Below are 18978 nucleotides of genomic sequence, written 5' to 3'. Positions count from 1 at the left end.
GTTTTGAGATATGGAGGTGATAATATTGAAGTCATGCTAGTTGAGTAGTTGTGAATTTAAAGAATACTTGTGTTAAAGTTTGTGATTCCCGTAGCATGCACGTATGGTGAACCGTTATGTGATGAAGTCGAAGCATGATTTATTTATTGATTGCTTTCCTTATGAGTGGCGGTCGGGGACGAGCAATGGTCTTTTCCTACCAATCTACCCCCTAGGAGCATGCGCGTAATACTTTGCTTTGATAACTTCTAGATTTTTGCAATAAGTATATGAGTTCTTTATGACTAATGTCGAGTCCATGGATTATACGCACTCTCACCCTTCCACCTTTGCTAGCCTCTCTAATACAGCGCACTTTTCGCCGGTAACATACACCTACCATATACCTTCCTCAAAACAGCCACCATACCTACCTATTATGGCATTTCCATAGGCATTACGATATATATTGCCATGCAACTTTCCACCGTTCCGTTTATCATGACACATCCATCATTGTCATATTGCATATCCCGGTACACCGCCGGAGGCATTCATATAGAGTCATATTTTGTTCTAAGTATCGAGTTGTAATTGTTGAGTTATAAGAAAAATAAAAGTGTGATGATCATCATTATTAGAGCATTGTCCAAGTGAGGAAAGGATGATGGAGACTATGATTCCCCCACAAGCCGGGATGAGACTCCGGACGAAAAATAAATAAAAGAGGCCAAAGAAGCCCAAAAAAAGAGAAAGAAAAGAGGCCATAAAAAAAGAGAAAAGGCCCAAATAAAAAAATGAGAGAAGGGACAATGTTACTATCCTTTTACCACACTTGTGCTTCAAAGTAGCACCATGATCTTCATAGTAGAGAGTCTCTCATGTTATCACTTTCATATACTAGTGGGAATTTTACATTATAGAACTTGGCTTGTATATTCCAATGATGGGCTTCCTAAAAATGCCCTAGGTCTTCGTGAGCAAGCAAGTTGGATGCACACCCACTTAGTTTCTTTTTGAGCTTTCATATACTTATAGCTCTAGTGCATCCGTTGCATGGCAATCCCTACTCACTCACATTGATATCTATTGATGGGCATCTCCATAGCCCGTTGATACGCCTAGTTGATGTGAGACTATCTTCTCCTTTTTGTCTTCTCCACAACCACCATTCTATTCCGCCTATAGTGCTATATCCATGGCTCACGCTCATGTATTGCGTGAAGATTGAAATTTTTTTGAAAAAGTTAGAGTATGAAACAATTGCTTGGCTTGTCATCGGGGTTGTGCATGATTTAAATACTTTGTGTGGTGAAGATAGAGCATAGCCAGACTATATGATTTTGTAGGGATAAGTTTCTTTGGCCATGTTATTTTGAGAAGACATAATTGCTTTGTTAGTATGCTTGAAGTATTATTATTTTTATGTCAATATAAACTTTTGTATTGAATCTTTCGAATCTGAATATTCATATCACAATTAAGAAGATTTGCATTGAAATTATGCCAAGTAGCACTCCACATCAAAAATTTCTTTTTATCATTTACCTACTCGAGGACGAGCAGGAATTAAGCTTGGGGATGCCTGATACGTCTCCAATGTATCTATAATTTTTGATTGCTCCATGCTATATTATCTACTGTTTTGGACTATATTGGGCTTTATTTCCCACTTTTATATTATTTTCGGGACTAACCTGTTAACCGGAGGCCCAGCCTAGAATTGCTGTTTTTTTTTGCCTATTTCAGTGTTTCGAAGAAACGGAATATCAAACGGAGTCCAAACGGAATGAAACCTTCGGGAACGTGATTTTCTCACCGAACGTGATCCAGGAGACTTGGACCCTACACCAAGGCATCAGAGAGGCGGTCACGAGGGTGGGGGCGCCCCCCTAGGACGCGCCCCCTGCCTCGTGGGCCCCTCGGTGCTCCACCGACGTACTTCTTCCTCCTATATATACCTACGTACCCCCAAATGAACAGATACGGAGCTAAAAACCTAATTCCACTGGCGCAACTTTCTGTATCCACGAGATCCCATCTTGGGGCCTGTTCCGGAGCTCCGCCGGAGAGGGCCGTCATCACGGAGGGCTTCTACATCATCATAGCCACTCCGATGAAGTGTGAGTAGTTTACCTCAGACCTTCGGGTCCATAGTTAGTAGCTAGATGGCTTCTTCTCTCTTTTTGGATCTCAATACAAAGTTCCCCCTCTCTTGTGGAGATCTATTCGATGTAATCTTCTTTTTGCGGTGTGTTTGTTGAGACCGATGAATTGTGGGTTTATGATCAAGTCTATCTATGAATAATATTTGAATCTTCTCTGAATTCTTTTATGTATGATTGGTCATCTTTGCAAGTCTCTTTGAATTATCCATTTGGTTTGGCCACTAGATTGGTAGTTCTTGCCATGGGAGAAGTGCTTAGCTTTGGGTTCGATCTTGCGGTGTCCTTTCCCAATGACAGAAGGGGAATCAAGGCACGTATTGTATTGTTGCCATCGAGTATAACAAGATGGTGTTTATTTCAGATTGCATGAATTTATCTCTCTACATCATGTCATCTTGCTTAAAGCATTACTCTGTTTTTAACTTAATACTCTAGATGCATGCTGGATAGCGGGTGATGAGTGGAGTAATAGTAGTAGATGCAGAATCGTTTCGATCTACTTGTCACGGACGTGATGCCTATATACATGATCATGCCTAGATATTCTCATAACTATGCTCAATTTTGTCAATTGCTCAACAGTAATTTGTTCACCCACCGTAGAATACTTATGCTCTTGAGAGAAGCCACTAGTGAAACCTATGGCCCCCGGGTCTATTCTCATCATATCAATCTCTATCACTTTAATCTTGTTTTGCTTTTTTACTTTGCCTTTTACTTTTCACTTTGCATCTCTATACCAAAAATACCAAAAATATTATATCTATCAGATCTCACTCTCGTAACTGACCGTGAAGGGATTGACAACCCCTAATCGTGTTGGTTGCGAGTAGCTATCATTTTGTGTAGGTACGAGGGACTTGAGCGTGGCCTCCTACTGGATTGATACCTTGGTTCTCAAAAACTGAGGGAAATACTTATGCTACTCTGCTGCATCATCCCTTCCTCTTCGGGGAAATCCAACGCAAGCTCAAGGGGTAGCACTAGCCTACAAAATGATTAACCCCCAAATTTTCTTGCCGGCAACAAAGCCAGCGGTCGGCATACTTGCCAGCCTTAAAAAAGAATGATCCCCAAGATTTCTCGCCGGCAACAAAGCTAGTGGCTGGCACATTTGCCAGCCTTCAGAAAGAACAACCATAGTCAACGGTCAAGGCCTCCCTAGTTCATGACGTCTTGGTCGAGTATCTCCTTGTGCCGATTCTCAAACCAACTTCTTCTCTTCGGGGACATGTTGGTCAAGTCTACGGTCACAATTGCTAGCGCCACCTCTTTTGCTCTGGTGTCTGCATTGGCGGCCTCGATCGCGAGCTTCTTCGTTTGGACAACCTCCTCCATGTCGAGCTTCCTCCTCTTGATGACCTCCTTTATGTCAAGCCTTTTCATTTGGAGCTCCAAGTATATCTTCATTTTCTCCTCCTTTCCTTGGCGCTTCCTCTCATCCCTCACTTCCGTTTGAGTCATCATGTCGTGCAAAGTTTCTTGCAAGGCGATAGATGGCGCATCACGCTTGTCGTCAATCTTCGAGTTGGTCTTGCCTCTCGGCCTCTTCACCCCATCTTCATCCCCAGCCACGTCCATCAGCCCTCCTTATTTAGCGCAGCATATTGATCTTTGAACATGGGGGAATCTTTGATGAGCGTCCAACAATGGGTTAGGGTGAATGGCGTGTTCTTATGATGGGTCTTGAAGGCTTCCAAAGGTTGGAATGCCTACACAATCAAAGAGTAGCACTACAAAAAAATACACTTCCGTGATGATCCGTGTTTGTCACAGTAGGTCGCTTTTTTTGTCATGCATGTACATCCATGACAAATTTATGACAGAATCAAGATAGTCATACCTGTGATGTCGTAGAAGTGTTCCATGACATTACCAAAATTATCATCATGGAAGTGTCCACTTCCATGAAGATAAATCGCGCGTCACAGAAGTGCTTTCGTCAAGGGTGACCGACACGTGGCATCCGCTGTAACGGAACGCCGTTAAGCTATCGGGTCGGGTTTTGGATCCGATAACCCGTCAATAGCCCCAACCAATGGGGATTTTCCACGTGTAAAATAATCATTGGCTAGAGGAAACACGTGTCGGCTCATCGTCGGGGCAGATGTCATCCACTCACTGGACAGAAGGTGCCTATGATACGTCGACACGTGGCACGGCCCAACAAGTTTAAATGGGCTGGCCCAACTAAAGGCCCACAAGATTTTGCGGGCCATAATGGGCCGGCCTCGCTAAAGGCCCACGAGATTTTGCGGACCATAATGGGCTGGCCTAGCTAAAGGCCCACAAGATTTCGCGAGCCATAATGGGCCGGCCCAGGTAAAGGCCCATAAGATTTTCGTGTGCCATAATAGGCCGGCCCAAGTAAAGGCCCATGGTGACTCTAGCCCATAATGAACAGTAATTTTCTTTATACCCGTTAATGGCCCGTGATTTACATGGGCCATTTCCAGCCCGTGTTAGCTTTCGGCCTATTGACGGCCCATACGTTCTTGGGATCCTTTTCGGCCCTCGATTACTTCCGGACCGTTACTGGCCTGTTCCCCTAATGGGCCAAATTCGGCCCATGGCAAGAGTCGGCCCGTTACTGGCCTGTTCCACTAATGGGCCAAATTCGTCCCATGGCAAGAGTTGGCCCGTTACTGGCCTGTTACCCTAATGGGCGAAATTTGGCCCATGGCAAGAGTCGGCCCGTTTCTGGCCTGTTAACCCGTTGCGCCGTTTCCAGTCCGTCCTATATTCTAGCCCATTAACGACCCGTTATGCTTGTGACAAAATTAAGCCTTTTCTGTCCTACGGCCTGTTACCGTGCTTGGCCGATACCAATTACGCCCGATTATGGCCCATGTAGACCCATTTATCCGACGGCCCGAGGCCCACCGATTACAGGCCCATTTATCGACGGCCCGTAGGAGACCCATGGATTCTACGGCCCGTATATGGCCCACGGTAGTTGCGGCCACTAGCAAACTAGGGAAAAAGAAGACTAGGAAATAAATAAGGCCGAAACTAACGCTAGGCTATTAAGGCGATTGCACAGATTACATCCACTCGGCATCAAAGATCGCCACCAGTGCAAATATAGGGAACACCCTACACTATACAAAAATGGCTTGCTGTTTTCTTCAGGCGGTGGCTGCACGTTAAGAATAAATTTTGTATCGCACCAAAACAAATCACAACTATATAACAAAAGGAAGGTTGGCATAAAACTTAACAGCCTAGTAGATAAATGCACCACCAGAAGTTCATAAGCTCAGTTCATTTGACCTGACTGTTACGTTTTCATGATGTATTGTCCGATGGAGCACCATAACCGTCGCCTTCATTTCCCCTAGGCTCCTGAACAACATAGCTAATTTCTGATAGTCTGGTTTCAAAACCATGCATATCTTGACGACATTGAGCAATGTTTCTCCTTGTTTCACAAAGGGTCTCTGTTAGGGAATGGACTTGTGTCTGGAGTGCAGATACAACATTGCTTTGAGCTTGCATATCTTGATCATGAGGCAGTTTGGACGATATTGCCTTAACAACCAACCCAGTATTATGCAGGAACGTGCTTTTGGCACTGTTAGTGGACAGGTACTGACCCACTGCAACAAGAGGTGACATTGCGGTTATAGTTGCCTCGCCACCTTCAAAAGGTGGCGATTCCACCATTTTTTCCATAGCTCAATGAAAAGTTGAGGTTTTACATTAGTAGTACTAGGACAGAAGATATTAAGGAGGCAGCAAAACCAAACAAAATAGCTTTGGTCTATATACAGAACTTATTCTGGTGAACCCACACTACTAGGGAAAAGGCTAGCAGCAGCGCGGGTTTTAGACCTATCAGTAGCACGGGGTGGTGCGCTACTGATAAGGCGCTACAGCTAACGAATAGCAGTAGCGTGCCTCCACCCACGCTACGGCTAAATCGACTTAGTAGCAGCGAGTTCCAGGAGGAGCGCTGCTGGTAATTAGTAGTAGCGCTTCTCTCTGCCCGCGCTGCTACTATTATTTCATATTTTATTTCTTTTTTATTTCATGTTGTATTCGTACACCTTTACACAAATTTTCATACAACAGGAATTTACAAATTGTTTTTACATCATAATGAGTTATTACATCACGGGTGAAAGAACCGTGTGGACTAGTTTCAAGTGGACAGACATCCACTTGAAACTAATCCGTGGTTCTTTCACCCAATGATATAATAAATATCATCATCATCATATCATTAACAACTTACCATCATCATCATCATATCATTGGTCACTAGTCGTAATCACAAGTACTCCTCACATCTTCAACTCTAACACATTGTATCACATAATAAACATATTGTACCTCATAGGACCTACTACATTCTCTTAGGACCTACTATATTCTCTAAGGTAAAATAGCAAAAAACAAGTTAGCCCCTCGCTCTCCATTATGGAGAATGCAGATTATCCTGTCTCCAATTCTTGCCTTTCGCTTAATGTTGCTTCCAAGAACCTCCTTACGAATGTCCAAACATTTTTCCCACTCTTTGATTAGCATGTGTTCACCGGTTTCAGAAATTCGATATGCACAGGTGAGATCCGTAGGATGACCTGGCTGTAGGTTCAGAACTTCAAGGCGACCATTGTAATACATCAGATGAGGCACACAATCCATCGGGATTTTTTGTTGAAAAACTTAGTAATAACTTCGTAGTTAGAAATGATGTACTAGTTTTAGAAGTATGCAAAAGATGCACGGATGTCGTAATAATAAAATATCTTACCAGGGTATCTCCATAGAAGTTATCGTGGTTCAACACGTGCACTAGTGGCACGTATTCACCATAATTTGGAGGAGTTCGATAATAGGTATTGTAATTCTCAAAAAAAGTACAATAAGCAATCAGATGATTTTTCTCCTTATAAGTTAATTCGGAGCCATCAGTGTAGTGGGTTTTGTCTACCATCTTCTGCACATTCTTTGAAGATTCAAAATAAGCTGTCAATGGAAATAAGCTGTCAACTATTTTGAAATAAACAATATAAATTAATTAATAACTATGTTTGAGAAACTCACATTGCGGTAGAATCGGAAGCGTATCAACAAGGACCCAAATGTCCATATTGTCTTGCTCGATGTCAGGATCACCAAGATCCATGCTGACAATCATACCCTCATAAAAACCATACATTTTGCAAAGTACTTCCCAATTTTGGCAACCAAAATGGGTTACGCTCTGAGAATTGTACAGATTTACTTCAAAATCAATATCATGATGGGTCCTTAGGTGTATTTTCTTTGTTTGAAAATTTTCATGGTCTTCAAAACCCATCCTCTCCAAGACATAGCGTCTTGCATGGCATGGGATAAGCTAGTCGAATTGTAAAAGATGAAAATTAGACGTTGAAATAGTTGAAGTCATGCTTAATTACGAAAAAAACACTTGTTGTTGTTGCGTACCGTTTCAACATCGAAGGTCTCCTCGAGCTTAATGCTGAAGCGCCGATCTTCATCCAGCTGAACGAACTTGTCGCACATACCTCGATCATCATGGCACCAACTGCACTCCCCCGGGAGACTGTCGTCGTCCGAGTATGACATTTCCTACGTTCATAATTCAAAGATTAAACTTGTACATATTCTAGCACAAGTCATGCCAGAATTCACGGAAAAATCCGGCACGACCTGCTAAAAAAGGACATATCGAGCGCCTGAAATTTGCCGGAACGGAAATTAATCAACACTCCGGCAAAACATAGGCCACTTGGAGGTGTAACCAAAACATGAAATAATTGCTTAAACTAAAAAATAACACCAAATATGGCATATTCAACTAGTTCTATTAATTCAACTAGTTCTTACTAAATATAAACTTAGTATAAAAAGAAAAAAACCAGTTCTTTCTAAAAATGAAGTAGTTCAACTAGTTATTAATTTACTTACTATACTAGTTCAACTAAAACTTAACTAGTTCAACTAAAACTAAACTAGTTCTATTAATTCAACTAGTTCTTACTAAATATAAACTTACTATAAATAGAAAGAAACTAGCACATCTACTACTACTAATTAACATCTAACTACTACATCTACTACTAATTAACATGTACTACTGCTAATTATACAACTAGTTTACCATCACTACTAGTAATTAATATCCAATGTTGGAAATATGCCCTAGAGGCAATAATAAAAGGATTATTATTATATTTCGTTGTTCATGATAATTGTCTTTTATTCATGCTATAATTGTGTTATCCGGAAATCGTAATACATGTGTGAATACATAGACACCAACATGTCCCTAGTAAGCCTCTAGTTGACTAGCTCGTTGATCAACAGATAGTCATGGTTTCCTGACTATGGACATTGGATGTCATTGATAACGAGATCACATCATTAGGAGAATGATGTGATGGACAAGACCCAATCCTAAACATAGCACAAGATCGTATAGTTCGTTTGCTAGAGTTTTTCCAATGTCAAGTATCTTTTCCTTAGACCATGAGATCGTGTAACTCCCGGATACCGTAGGAGTGCTTTGGGTGTACCAAACGTCACAACGTAACTGAGTGACTATAAAGGTATACTAGGGTATCTTTGAAAGTGTCTGTTGGGTTGACACGGATCAAGACTGGGATTTGTCACTCCGTATAACGGAGAGGTATCTCTGGGCCCACTCGGTAATGCATCATCATAGTGAGCTCAAAGTGACCAAGTGTCTGGTCATGGGATCATGCATTACGGTATGAGTAAAGTGACTTGCCGGTAACGAGATTGAACGAGGTATTGGGATACCTACGATCGAATCTCGGGCAAGTAACGTACCGATTGACAAAGGGAATTGTATACGGGGTTGCTTGAATCCTTGACATCGTGGTTCATCCGATGAGATCATCGAGGAGCATGTGGGAGCCAACATGGGTATCCAGATCCCGCTGTTGGTTATTGACCGGAGAGCCATCTTGGTCATGTCTACATGTCTCCCGAACCCGTAGGGTCTACACACTTATGGTTCGGTGACACTAGGGTTGTAGAGATATGAATATGCAGTAACCCGAAAGTTGTTCGGAGTCCCGAATGAGATCCCGGCGTCACGAGGAGTTCCGGAATGGTCCGGAGGTGAAGAATTATATATAGGAAGTGCAGTTTCGGCCATCGGGAGAGTTTCGGGGGTCACCGGTATTGTACCGGGACCACCGGAAGGGTCCCGGGGGTCCACCGGGTGGGGCCACCCATCCCAGAGGGCCCCATGGGCTAAAGTGGGGAGGGGAACCAGCCCATAGTGGGATGGTGAGCCCCCCTTGGCCCACCCCATGCGCCTAGGGTTGGGAACCCTAGGGTGGGGGGGGGGGGTGGCGCCCCACCTGGCTTGGGGGGCACTCCACCCCTTGGCCGCCGCCCCCCCTAGGAGATCCCATCTCCTAGGGCCGGCGCACCCCCTAGGGGGCCTATATAAAAGGGGGGAGGGAGGGGGCAGCCGCACCCTTTTTGACTCTTGGCGCCTCCCTCTCCCCTGCTACACCTCTCCCTCTCGCAGTAGAACAGCGAAGCCCTGCTGCGGTGACTCCTGCATCCACCACCACGCCGTTGTGCTGCTGGATCTTCATCAACCTCTCCTTCCCCCTTCCTGGATCAAGAAGGAGGAGACGTCACGCTGACCGTACATGTGTTGAACGCGGAGGTGCCGTCCGTTCGGCGCTAGGATCTCCGGTGATTTGGATCACGTCAAGTACGACTTCCTCATCCCCGTTCTTTGAACGCTTCAGCGCGTGATCTACAAAGGTATGTAGATGCAATCCGATCACTCGTTGCTAGATGAACTCATAGATGGATCTTGGTGAAACCGTAGGAAAATTTTTGTTTTTCTGCAACGTTCCCCAACAGTGGCATCATGAGCTAGGTCTATGCGTAGTTCTCTTTGCACGAGTAGAACACAATTTGTTGTGGGCGTAGATGTTGTCAACTTTCTTGCCGCTACTAGTCTTATTTTGCTTCAGCAGTATTGTGGGATGAAGCGGCCCGGACCAACCTTACACGTACGCTTACGTGAGACCGGTTCCACCGACTGACATGCACTAGTTGCATAAGGTGGCTGGCGGGTGTCTGTCTCTCCCACTTTAGTTGGAGCGGATTCGATGAAAAGGGTCCTTATGAAGGGTAAATAGAAGTTGACAAATCACGTTGTGGCTTTCACGTAGGTAAGAAAACGTTCTTGCTAGAACCCTATTGCAGCCACGTAAAACTTGCAACAACAATTAGAGGGCGTCTAACTTGTTTTTGCAGCAAGTGTTTTGTGATGTGATATGGCCAAAGTTGTGATGAATGATGAATGATATATATGTGATGTATGAGATGTTCATGCTATTGTAATAGGAATCACGGCTTGCATGTCGATGAGTATGACAACCGGCAGGAGCCATAGGAGTTGTCTTTATTTTTTGTATGACCTGCGTGTCATTGAGAAACACCATGTAAATTACTTTACTTTATTGCTAAACGTGTTAGCCATAGTAGTAGAAGTAATAGTTGGCGAGCAACTTCATGGAGACACGATGATGGAGATCATGGTGTCATGCCGGTGACAAGATGATCATGGAGCCCCAAGATGGAGATCAAAGGAGCTATGTGATATTGGCCATATCATGTCACTATTATTATTTGATTGCATGTGATGTTTATCATGTTTTTGCATCTTGTTTACTTAGAATGACGGTAGTAAATAAGATGATCCCTCATAATAATTTCAAGAAAGTGTTCCCCCTAACTGTGCACCGTTGCGACAGTTCGTTGTTTCGAAGCACCACACGATGATCGGGTGTGATAGGTTCCAACGTTCACATACAACGGGTGTAAGACAGATTTACACATGCAAACACTTAGGTTGACTTGACGAGCCTAGCATGTACAGACATGGCCTCGGAACACAGAAGACCGAAAGGTCGAGCATGAGTCGTATAGAAGATACGATCAACATGAAGATGTTCACCGATGTTGTCTAGTCCGTCTCACGTGATGATCGGACACGGCCTAGTTAACTCGGATCATGTTATACTTAGATGACTGGAGGGATGTCTATCTGAGTGGGAGTTCATTGAATAATTTGATTTAGATGAACTTAATTATCATGAACTTAGTCTAAAATCTTTACAACATGTATTGTAGATCAAATGGCCAAGGTTGTCCTCAACTTCAACACGTTCCTAGAGAAAACCAAGCTGAAAGACGATGGCAGCAACTATACAGACTGGGTCCGGAACCTGAGGATCATCCTCATAGCTGCCAAGAAAGATTATGTCCTACAAGCACCGCTAGGTGAAGCACCTGTTCTCCCTGCAGAACAAGATGTTATGAACGCTTGGCAGACACGTACCAATGATTACTCCCTCGTTCAGTGCAGCATGCTTTACAGCTTAGAACCGGGGCTCCAAAAGCGTTTTGAGAGACACAGAGCATATGAGATGTTCGAAGAGCTGAAAATGGTTTTTCAAGCTCATGCCCGGGTCGAGAGATATGAAGTCTCCGACAAGTTCTTCAGCTGTAAGATGGAGGAAAATAGTTCTGTCAGTGAGCACATACTCACTATGTCAGGGTTACATAACCGCTTGACTCAGCTAGGAGTTAATCTCCCGGATGACGCGGTCATTGACAGAATCCTTCAGTCGCTTCCACCGAGCTACAAGAGCTTTGTGATGAACTTCAATATGCAGGGGATGGAAAATACCATTCCTGAAGTATTTGCAATGCTGAAATCAGCAGAGGTAGAAGTCAAAAAGGAACATCAAGTGTTGATGGTGAATAAAACCACTAAGTTCAAAAAGGGCAAGGGTAAGAAGAACTTCAAGAAGGACGGCAAGGGAGTCGCCGCGCCCGGTAAGCAAGCTGCCGGGAAGAAGCCAAAGAATGGACCCAAGCCCGAGACTGAGTGCTTTTATTGCAACGAAAGTGGTCACTAGAAGCGGAACTGCCCCAAATACTTAGCGGACAAGAAGGCCGGCAAAACGAAAGGTATATGTGATATACATGTAATTGATGTGTACCTTACCAGTACTCATAGTAGCTCCTGGGTATTTGATACCGGTGCAGTTGCTCACATTTGTAACTCAGTGCAGGAGCTGCGGAATAAGCGGAGACTGGCGAAGGACGAGGTGACGATGCGCGTCGGGAATGGTTCCAAGGTCGATGTGATTGCCGTCGGCACGCTACCTCTACATTTGCCTACGGGATTAGTTTTGAACCTCAATAATTGTTATTTAGTGCCAAGTTTGAGCATGAACATTGTATTAGGATCTCGTTTAATACAAGATGGCTACTCATTTAAATCCGAGAATAATGGTTGTTCTATTTATATGAGAGATATGTTTTATGGTCATGCTCCGATGGTGAATGGTTTATTCTTAATGAATCTCGAGCGTAATGCTACACATATTCATAGTGTGAGTACCAAAAGATGTAAGGTTGATAATGATAGTCCCACATACTTGTGGCACTGCCGCCTTGGTCACATAGGTGTCAAACGCATGAAGAAGCTCCATGCAGATGGACTTTTAGAGTCTCTTGATTACGAATCATTTGACACGTGTGAACCATGCCTCATGGGTAAAATGACCAAGACTCCGTTCTTAGGAACAATGGAGCGAGCAACCAACTTATTGGAAATCATACATACTGATGTGTGCGGTCCAATGAGTGTTGAGGCTCGCGGTGGCTATCATTATGTTCTCACCCTCACTGATGACTTGAGTAGATATGGGTATGTCTATTTAATGAAACACAAGTCTGAGACCTTTGAAAAGTTCAAGGAATTTCAGAGTGAGGTTGAGAATCAACGTGACAGGAAAATCAAGTTCTTGCGATCAGATCGTGGAGGAGAATACTTGAGTCATGAATTTGGCACACACTTAAGAAAATGTGGAATAGTTTCACAACTGACGCCGCCTGGAACACCTCAGCATAATGGTGTGTCCGAACATCGTAATCACACTCTATTAGATATGGTGCGATCTATGATGTCTCTAACCAATTTACCACTATCATTTTGGGGCTATGCTTTAGAGACTGCCGCATTCACTTTAAATAGGGCTCCGTCGAAATCCGTTGAGACGACACTGTATGAATTATGGTTTGGGAAGAAACCTAAGCTGTCGTTTCTAAAAGTTTGGGGATGGGATGCTTATGTCAAGAAACTTCAACCTGAAAAGCTCGAACCCAAGTCGGAAAAATGCGTCTTCATAGGATACCCTAAAGAAACTATTGGGTATACCTTCTACCTCAGATCCGAAGGCAAGATCTTTGTTGCCAAGAATGGATCCTTTCTAGAGAAAGAGTTTCTCTCGAAAGAAGTAAGTGGGAGGAAAGTAGAACTTGATGAAGTATTACCTCTTGAACCGGAAAGTGGTGCAACTCAAGAAAATGTTCCTGAGGTGCCTGCACCAACTAGAGAGGAAGTTAATGATGATGATCATGAAACTTCAGATCAAGTTGCTACTGAACTTCGTAGGTCCACAAGAACACGTTCCGCACCAGAGTGGTACGGCAACCCTGTCTTGGAAATCATGTTGTTAGACAACGGTGAACCTTCGAACTATGAAGAAGCGATGGCGGGCCCGGATTCCGACAAATGGCTGGAAGCCATGAAATCCGAGATAGGATCCATGTATGAAAACGAAGTATGGACTTTGACTGACTTGCCCGTTGAGCGGCGAGCCATAGAAAATAAATGGATCTTTAAAAAGAAGACAGACGCGGATGGTAATGTGACCATCTATAAAGCTCGGCTTGTCGCTAAGGGTTATCGACAAGTTCAAGGGGTTGACTATAATGAGACTTTCTCACCGGTAGCGAAGCTGAAGTCCGTCCGAATCATGTTAGCAATTGCCGCATTCTATGATTATGAGATATGGCAAATGGACGTCAAAACAGCATTCCTTAATGGTTTCCTTAAGGAAGAATTGTATATGATGCAACCGGAAGGTTTTGTCGATCCTAAGAATGCTGACAAGGTGTGCAAGCTCCAACGCTCGATTTATGGGCTGGTGCAAGCATCTCGGAGTTGGAACATTCGCTTTGATGAGATGATCAAAGCGTTTGGGTTTATGCAGACTTATGGAGAAGCCTGCGTTTACAAGAAAGTGAGTGGGAGCTCTGTAGCATTTCTCATATTATATGTAGATGACATACTTTTGATGGGAAATGATATAGAGCTTTTGGACAGCATTAAGGCCTACTTGAATAAGAGTTTTTCAATGAAGGACCTTGGAGAAGCTGATTATATATTAGGCATCAAGATCTATAGAGATAGATCAAGACGCCTCATAGGTCTTTCACAAAGCACATACCTTGATACGATATCGAAGAAGTTCAATATGGATCAGTCTAAGAAGGGGTTCTTGCCTGTGTTGCAAGGTGTGAAATTGAGCTCAGCTCAATGTCCGACCACGGCAGAAGATATAGAAGAGATGAGTGTCATCCCCTATGCCTCAGCCATAGGTTCTATTATGTATGCCATGTTGTGTACCAGACCTGATGTAAACCTTGCCGTAAGTTTGGTAGGTAGGTACCAAAGTAATCCCGGCAAGGAACACTGGACAGCGGTCAAGAATATCCTGAAGTACTTGAAAAGGACTAAGGAAATGTTTCGCGTTTATGGAGGTGATGAAGAGCTCGTCGTAAAGGGTTACGTCGACGCTAGCTTTGACACAGATCTGGATGACTCTAAGTCACAAACCGGATACGTGTATATTTTGAATGGTGGGGCAGTAAGCTGGTGCAGTTGCAAGCAGAGCGTCGTGGCGGGATCTACATGTGAAGCGGAGTACATGGCAGCCTCGGAGGCAGCGCATGAAGCAATTTGGGTGAAGGAGTTCATCACCGACCTAGGAGTCATACCCAATGTGTCGGGGCCAATCAAACTCTTCTGTGACAACACTGGAGCTATTGCACTTGCCAAGGAGCCCAGGTTTCACAAGAAGACCAGGCACATCAAGCGTCGCTTCAACTCCATTCGTGAAAATGTTCAAGATGGATACATAGATATTTGTAAAGTACATACGTACCTGAATGTAGCAGATCCGTTGACTAAACCTCTCCCTAGAGCAAAACATGATCAACACCAGAATTCCATGGGTGTTCGATTCATCACAATGTAACTAGATTATTGACTCTAGTGCAAGTGGGAGACTATTGGAAATATGCCCTAGAGGCAATAATAAAAGGATTATTATTATATTTCCTTGTTCATGATAATTGTCTTTTATTCATGCTATAATTGTGTTATCCGGAAATCGTAATACATGTGTGAATACATAGACACCAACATGTCCCTAGTAAGCCTCTAGTTGACTAGCTCGTTGATCAACAGATAGTCATGGTTTCCTGACTATGGACATTGGATGTCATTGATAACGAGATCACATCATTAGGAGAATGATGTGATGGACAAGACCCAATCCTAAACATAGCACAAGATCGTATAGTTCGTTTGCTAGAGTTTTTCCAATGTCAAGTATATTTTCCTTAGACCATGAGATCGTGTAACTCCCGGATACCGTAGGAGTGCTTTGGGTGTACCAAACGTCACAACGTAACTGGGTGACTATAAAGGTATACTACGGGTATCTCCGAAAGTGTCTGTTGGGTTGACACGGATCAAGACTGGGATTTGTCACTCCGTATAATGGAGAGGTATCTCTGGGCCCACTCGGTAATGCATCATCATAGTGAGCTCAAAGTGACCAAGTGTCTGGTCACGGGATCATGCATTACGGTACGAGTAAAGTGACTTGCCGGTAACGAGATTGAACGAGGTATTGGGATACCGACGATTGAATCTCGGGCAAGTAACGTACCGATTGACAAAGGGAATTGTATACGGGGTTGCTTGTATCCTTGACGTCATGGTTCATCTGATGAGATCATCAAGGAGCATGTGGGACCCAACATGGGTATCCAGATCCCGCTGTTGGTTATTGACCGGAGAGCCATCTCGGTCATGTCTACATGTCTCCCGAACCCGTAGGGTCTACATACTTATGGTTCGATGACGCTAGGGTTGTAGAGATATGAATATACAGTAACCCGAAAGTTGTTCGGAGTCCCGGATGAGATCCCGGACGTCACGAGGAGTTCCAGAATGGTCCGGAGGTGAAGAATTATATATAGGAAGTGCAATTTCGGCCATCGGGAGAGTTTCGGGGGTCACCGGTATTGTACCGGGACCACCGGAAGGGTCCCGGGGGTCCACCGGGTGGGGCCACCCATCCCGAAGGGCCCCATGGGCTAAAGTGGGGAGGGGAACCAGCCCATAGTTGGCTGGTGCGCCCCCCTTGGCCCACCCCATGCGCCTAGGGTTGGGAACCCTAGGGTGGGGGGGCGCCCTACCTGGCTTGGGGGGCACTCCACCCCTTGGCCGCCGCCCCCCCTAGGAGATCCCATCTCCTAGGGCCGGCGCACCCCCTAGGGGGCCTATATAAAAGGGGGGAGGGAGGGGGCAGCCGCACCCTTTTTGACTCTTGGCGCCTCCCTCTCCCCTGCTACACCTCTCCCTCTCGCAGTAGAACGGCGAAGCCCTGCTGCGGTGACTCCTGCATCCACCACCACGCCGTCGTGCTGCTGGATCTTCATCAACCTCTCCTCCCCCCTTGCTGGATCAAGAAGGAGGAGACATCACGCTGACCGTACGTGTGTTGAACGTGGAGGTGCCGTCCGTTCGGCGCTAGGATCTCCGGTGATTTGGATCACGTCGAGTACGACTTCCTCATCCCCGTTCTTTGAACGCTTCCGTGCGTGATCTACAAAGGTATGTAGATGCAATCCGATCACGCGTTGCTAGATGAACTCATAGATGGATCTTGGTGAAACCGTAGGATTTTTTTTGTTTTTCTGCAACGTTCCCCAACATCCACTACTTCTAAAAATCATTATTTATGAACCCTAAATTAACATCTACTACTACTAAAATCATCTACTAACTAAGCAAAGAGAGAGGGGGTTGGGGAGGGGTGGGGGGCTTACAGAGGGAGAGACGGTGGCGGGGAGGTGCTCGGCGATGGAGGGGCGGCGAGGGCGGGCTCGGGATCGGGAGGGCGGCGGTCCTGGGCGGCTGGCTCGGCTGGCTCGGTCGAGGGCGGCAGCGGTGAGGTCGAGGGCGGCGACAGTGTGGTCGGGAGCGGCGGCGGTGAGGGCGCAGGCGTGCTCGGGCTCGGGCGGCGGCGAGAGGGAGTAGGGGAATAGGCCGGTGGGAGGGAAAGGAGGACTTAGCAAAATTTTGATGCGGGGGTTGGTTAACTCGAACTAGTAGTAGCGCACGTACAGAAGACGCGCTATAGCTAACTTATCTACAGCGCGTTTTGGGGAAAACCGCTACTGCTAATGGAAGCAGTTTTTTCTTTTGTTTAGTAAAAACATCAAAAATATACATTGGTCATCATTGATCTTTTTGTGTATAATCTAAATAGTCAACATGAATCCTCACTGTACCTGTATAGGTACAGGCGAGGATTCATATTGCAACCACAAATCATACACATATAGTTCAATGAAGACCAAGTGCTTGAGATAGGTTGAGAAGCAACATATTTAAGGTGGTAAACACCTTGTTCGCTTAGCAGTATGGGACTAAACTTAATTAGTTGCGGTCATACTTAGCAGCAGCGAGTTTTGAGCAAAACCGCTGCTACTAAGTTCTTTAGCAGTAGCGCGTCCACAGGAAGGGCGCTACTACTATATCTTTCCTGGAGGCAACACCGTGGTAATTATAGTAGTAGCGCTCTTTTCACCTAGAGTGCTACTGCTACTCAGTCATTAGCAGCGCTCTTTTCTAAAGCTCGTTGCTGCTAATTAGCAGTAGTGTCTGTTTTTAGACCGCGCTGCTGCTAAGATTCTGTGTATAAGATTTTCCCTAGTAGTGCCATGTAAAATATTAGTTGTATTTTATTGCAAAGTACATAATAAAACTAGGTTCCAAACATATGACCATGTACCATCGCCAAAGTATTGTCTATTTCTTCACATTGTATTGAGGGCTAAGGATAAAGAGACGAAGTTTATAATACGGTAAGCATAGTATGACGTCATTCATATCACAAAACAACTGAGAACAGATAAACATGCAATTGTAACATTGTGTGGGCAAGTATAGCACGGAACTAGATTACGGGTCAAGATCAAAGGAACATCACTCCTCTCTTTTGAACCTTGTAAGGTGCAATGATACGCTAAGACAATTGCGTATAAAATTGAAAAGAGTAATAGACATTGGCTGCAAACCATGCAATTCAAGACACAAGTCAGAGTAAGTAGTAGTTAAAAGGCATGAGGATTAAGGACTTACAACAGCGGCTTTGACTGGTGTAGTCATGCCCTTCTTCTTGCTGGTGTGATAGTCCTTGAAGATTTCCACAGCATTTGGTTCAGGTACTTTTTGGTCCTCGTGGGCTTTCCTTTGCATTTGGAACAAGTCAATATAGATCTGATAATATGGTACAACGAAAAGAGTGAAACAGCAGCTAATTACAAGAGCCTCGCAGTGTGCAATATAGCTACGAGATCCTGTCGTCTATTGGAATTTCACTTTCGTACGGTTGGCCTTGTTCTTTGAAGAGTTCACCTACAAGAAGATAGATTTGTGTGGCACATGAATAAATAGGACTTCATCATGTGATCTGATGACATATATACAATGTACCTGATACTTCGGATCGGACCAGTGTTTAATGAGGCCTCTCCAGTCTTCATCAGATATATTTTCCACTGGAGATGTTTGGGAAAGTTCACTGTTAGCCTTGCCTTCAAAGTGAGTTTTCCTCAAGTGATACAGATACTATCACAGAGCAGACTTGAAAACATGGGTGCAAGCTTG

This window comes from Triticum urartu, chromosome 3, assembly GCF_003073215.2.
Source record: "Triticum urartu cultivar G1812 chromosome 3, Tu2.1, whole genome shotgun sequence".
NCBI lineage: Eukaryota > Viridiplantae > Streptophyta > Magnoliopsida > Poales > Poaceae > Triticum > Triticum urartu.
This window is presented reverse-complemented; position numbering follows the sequence as displayed.